The sequence below is a fragment of the Chrysochloris asiatica genome, unplaced genomic scaffold, assembly GCF_000296735.1.
Source record: "Chrysochloris asiatica unplaced genomic scaffold, ChrAsi1.0 scaffold00136, whole genome shotgun sequence".
NCBI classification, from domain to species: Eukaryota; Metazoa; Chordata; class Mammalia; order Afrosoricida; family Chrysochloridae; genus Chrysochloris; species Chrysochloris asiatica.
The window spans coordinates 56,035-61,540 of record NW_006408654.1 but is presented as its reverse complement, the minus strand read 5'-3'; the positions used below and the strand labels follow the sequence as shown (position 1 = coordinate 61,540).

Below are 5,506 nucleotides of genomic sequence, written 5' to 3'. Positions count from 1 at the left end.
TTTGTTCTTCTAGCTTAGTAGTGTTGAGAGATTTATCTTCTAACTCACTAGTTCTGGCTTCCATCTCTTCAATTCTACTCCTTTGCCTTTCAGTATATTGTACATTTCTGATATTCTATTATTAATTGTTTGGACCTCTTTCTGTAGGTTTTGGATTGTTTCCAATGCTGTATCTATTTTATTTGATTGTTTCTAAACTGCTTTCCTGACTTATTCCTTATTTTTCTCAACTCCATTGGATAGTGTTTTGATACATTTTAGAATCATTTTTCTGAATTCCTTCTCAGGCATTTCCAAAGCCTGCCCATCTTCCAGTATGGAGAGTAGGCCTACTTCCAGCTCATTTGCTTCAGTCACTTTATCTTGTTTTCGTACATATGCAGATATGGTTATCTACTTCTGTTTTGGGGGCATCTTCAGGAGTTTTCTGTGGCCTTAATACTTAGATGGGTGTGTGTTTTGGTATTTTTTATGCTTTCTGATTGCCTCCAGCTAGATGTGATCACTCTTCTTCTTGAGAAATTTGAAGAAGCCACTGTTGGTCATTTTGACATAATTTAGGATTTAATTTTTGTCCTATTTTATTTTTTGTCTACCTGTCCTGCTCCATAATCCCCATTCAGGCCTTTTTTCTAGTTATAAACAGTTCAGGGCCGGCTGTAGCCGTTTGGTTTTAAGTGGAAACTGTCTCTTTAAATTTCGAGGAGCTCTGTGCACATGCGTAGTAGAACCATCTGAGGGTGGGGCTAGGTTGTCCACTAGCTCAGGCACCCCTATAGTCACCAGAATGGAGGTGGGCAGACCGCAAGGGACCAATGAACAGATACCAAAAGAAGAGAATGTCCACACCTTTATCTCCGTGGTTCTGTCAGGCATCTGTGCTGCTCTGATCCTTCCCCCACTTGGTCTCACCCAAGATGGTGACTCCTGGAGCAGCTGATTTAGAAAGCAATGGATTTCTTGAGTCTGCTACAAATTCCCCTAGGTGTAAACCTTCCAACCTTCTAAATATTCCTTTATATGTGGTTCAGAGTTCTGGTACCATCCCCTGAGCCTGCTTGGTCCTGTATTCTGTGTTGTTGCTGACGGAGCTCCTTACTGCACTTCCACGGATCCACCATCTTGTTTGTTCTCTGGCTTATTTGTTTTTAAGGGAAAACAGTTCTCCTTTTATTATTTTCCCCTAATGGTTCTGGTGTGGCACTGTAGGAAAAGCACTAGACTGCTAACTACAAGGTCAGCAGTTCAAACCCACCAGCTGCTCCTCAGAAACCCTATACAAGGTCACGATGACTTGGAACCCAGTGGATGGCACTTATCAACAATGAAGGTTTTAAAAAAAACCCAGACCCAGGTCCTTACAGCACTGGACCTCGGGTGAGATATAGGCAGAGGGCATCGCTCTGGGTGTCCATTCTGGGGCTTTGTCCATTGGCAGGTAGGAAGAACAGTGGGTGGGGCCACCCTCTCAGCATCTGTAGCACCTCTACCAAGCAACTCCATGGGATAACCGGAAGTGGGCTTGAAGAAGGCTGGAATATGGTATACACACAACCAAATCATACGGTCTTCTATTACATAGCACTTATTGTACATGTTACGTGGCTCATATTAACTGTATATACATTGGACTTTCTTACCACATGGCTAGAATTGGTTATAGACATTATAAATTTTAATATGAGAAAAATAGGTATTTTACAAACAATGCTGAGAAGCTAATATCAGAAAATAAAATTTGTGAGAGGTCTGAGGCAGGATGGGGGTTCAGTCCGAGGTCTTGTCAACACGTGCTTCAATTTCCTCACTAGCCTCAATCTCTCCATCACAGAATCTGTGATCCCAATCTTCTCCATTATGACTTCAGTGAGGTCCCTGGGAGAAGAACAATGCCAGGGGCTCTTATTCTTGAAAGGAACAATTAAACTTTTCATTACCTCCTCATTTCATTGTTATGATAATGTTTCAATTTTATTTATTTTGTTGTTATTGAGAATATACTTACCCAAACACACCACTGGACAATTCGGTGGCATTGATAACCGTCTCCAGGTTGAGTAAGCATTCTCATCCTCCTTTTCTGTGTAGCTCTGCCCCCATCAACTGTCCTCTAAGCGTCCTAGCTAGTCTTTTGAGCTGCTGTTGTCTGTTTGACCCCATGTAGGTACATCTTGTTGTTAAGTGCTGTTGAGTCAGTTTGAACCGTCAACCTTGTGGTTCAAACTGACTTTGCAGTTCAGTGCATTAACCCACAGTACCACACCAGGACTCCAGGTAGATCTTAAGAGGCTATAATACTTGAGGTAGACATTCTTTACTACCTAAGATAATTGTTGGTTGGTTTTTAAGAAGACCTGAGGGGATATATTTGGTTTAAGGTTTAAAGATAATCTCAGGTCAGTGGTTTTAGGGGTTCATCCAGCCTCCATGGCTCTAGAAAGCCTAGAGTCCATGAAAATTGGAAACTGTTCTGCATTTCTCCCATTTTGATACCTCTTTTTAGACAAGACGTTTCAATTGTCCCTGATCATTTACCTTGTGTCCTTGTTGAAAAGCTCATCCTTGTCAGAAGAATCCTTGTCGTGTAGTTTCTGTGCCATGTTTTTCTTATGCATGGCATTGAGAGGTCTATACATATCCCTGAGCCAAAGTGGCTGCCTTTTCCAGAAAAATCCTCCCTCCTAGGAAAGAGAAAGGGAACAATGAGCTCCTGCCGGTCTTCCCTGCTTTCTCCCACTGCTGCAGTACTGGGTGCGCCCACCCGCATACCGGACTTTCACTGTCTGATGTGCATCTCCTGCACAGCGGACTCTGGAAAAAGTCCCTTGGGGAAAACACCCATGAAATGCAATTAGTTATGCCTACCATTTTACATGTCTCTCTTAATACATATCTCTGGTTTTAACAGGACTCCAAATTCCCACCACTCACAGTCCCAGTTTGTACAACCACCACAGACCTGGGGACTGAGAACGACTCCACACACCAGATTTCTAGAAGCCCTCCGTGTCTGTCCACAGGCCCAGAGGATCCCTGGGCAGACTGCTGGCCTGGCATAGACGGAATTTTCAACACCACTTACTTCCTTGACCAAGTGCCTTTGTGCATTGAATAAGCTGCATAACCAAACTATGCAGCCCTCTCTAGAGACAGTTCTTATCTGTCCCTTTCAGATTGGTCTTACATGCTTCAACCTCCTAGAGGAGGAGGGAGAGTGATGGAGAAGATGCTTCTATTTTTCTAGCTGCTTTAACCAGCAACCTGATTTTCATACTGTAGGTGATCACTGATGGGTGAGTGGGCTGTGAAATCAGTTTAAAGGTCATCATGACTAGCGTTTAAAAAACCAACAAAACTGAACAGAATAGAAAATTCCAGAGTGCATTTGAAAAAAAAAAAAATTGCCATCAAATCAACTTCAACTCATGATGACCCCATGATGTCAAAGTAAAACTGTGTCCCTTAGGGGTTCCCATGGCTGGTTTTTGGAAGTAGATAGCTAGCTCTTTCTTCTGAAGTGCTTCCAGGTGGCTCAGACTTCCAACCTTTCAGTTAGCAGCTGAGCACATAACCATCCACACCACCAAGCTTGCCTTAGAATGTCTTCTGTTTCTATTAAGTTTGCATGTTATTGACATCGAATGCAGTTCACAGCCCAAGTACAATGTAACCAATTGAGAAGAACCCAAAAGGGAAGAAGCTTTCCTCTTTCTGACAGCCACTAGCAGTGGGATCATAGGATAAGATACTTTTCCTTTCTCCCTCTCAGTCTGGGACAAGCTATCCTCCAAGGCCCCTCTCAGTTAAAACTCTTTGAGGTTTGGATAAGGGGAATACAGTGGAGGCTTGATGATGACCAGTAGGATGAGAAGTGACATTTTCCTGTGACTTTAACGGGAAAAACCTCATATATTCTACCTTTCATTGGCCTTGAAGGATACCAGCCCTCTTACTCAAAGACCTGGCAGACTTCCCCAGGCTTTCCCGAGAGTTCCCTCGGGAGGCTCCTGGCCCACCACCAGCAGGAAGAAAGAAGCCCAGCCTAATTCTCTACTCTATGCAATCCCGTCAAACTCAGCATGGCCTGTGGGGCTCATTTTGCTGGAGCTAGACAAAATAACAGGATGAGTGTCTCCTGCCCAATCTTTGGCAATGCCCCTAGTGTAAATTGAGGGGCTTGAGAAAAGGCACTTTAAGACACTCCTCTCATCCTCAAATTCTATTTTAGACATTGTCAGATGATGAAAGTTTTGCTGCTGTATATATTCTAACGAGAGTAAACATTTTGAAAAAATCCCCAGACTAATATTTACCTTTGGCATCCTTCTTCATCTTCCTTAAAGGCTGATCTATGAGAATAAATCTGTGTTGGAAGAAAGCATCCTCATGGTTACTCCTCACATCTCTAAGCCTTTATTCATTCCTTTTATCTATTTTAAGCCTTCTCCACTGCTAGATGCTAACCTTTTTGAGCACAGGGATTCTATCCTGTTTAGCAGTTCTTTACTCTTCCTCTGTACATAGCTTAGGATCTGGCATATATTTAAATATATTTTATTGACTATTTTAGATAATATTTATCATATAATTCCTGATAAATGATGGATATGATCTACATAAGATCCTAAATTCTTAGAAGTAGGAAAGGAAGGAAACCTCCTTAATTTGGTAAAAATACTTACCAGAAATCTAGACAACAGAATTGCTTTAAGGTAAGGAATTAGGAAGCCAATTACTACTGCTACTATTCAACACTGATCAGAAGGTACTAATCAACACTTAAATAGGATGTAAGTATTAGGAAAAGAGATAAACCTATCATTATTTGCATGTGAAATTAGAGACAACCTTAAAAGCTCAGGAGATCAACTACATTTCTTGGGAGTATGAGAATTTGGAAGGAGCCCTGGGAGTGTAGTGGTTAAATGCTCAGCTGCTAACTGAAAGATCAGCCGTTCAAATCATGGAAGATGTGACAATCTGTTTCCATAAATATTCACAGTCTTGGAAACCCTACAGGACAGTTCTGCTCTCTACTCTAGTGTCGCTATGGGTCAGAATCAACTAGATGGTCATAGGTACAGGTATGGGGAATGTGAGAATTTAGTGAAGTGGCTAGATAGAAATCATACAAACCTCAACAGTTTCCTAAGCACCGCCCTACATTACTTAGAACATGTGCTGGCACTGCAGTAACAGTAATAAAACAGTATCTGTGAGAACATACACAGTTACATGTACAAGATGAACAGGTGTGAGAAAGCAAATGGAACTATACCCGCATATCGAGAACATACTGGTTTGGCAGAGGCTATTTCTACATATTTATTTGTATATGCTTCAAATATGACCATGTATCTATAGCTATCTATGTATATCGAACAACATACATGGGGAAAGCTATGTAATCTTCTTAGCCATACCAAATGCCTTAAGATGCTAAAAGCTGCTTGTCAGGAAATGAATAGATCATTATAAAATTGAACAAAAAGAAGCAGAGCTAAAT

The 5,506-nt window shown here is 41.5% G+C and overlaps 1 pseudogene; it reads right to left on the bottom strand.

Annotated features, from left to right (window-relative positions):
- Nucleotides 1–5,506, bottom strand: part of LOC102835610 — a 45,949-nt pseudogene that overhangs the window by 7,337 nt on the left and 33,106 nt on the right.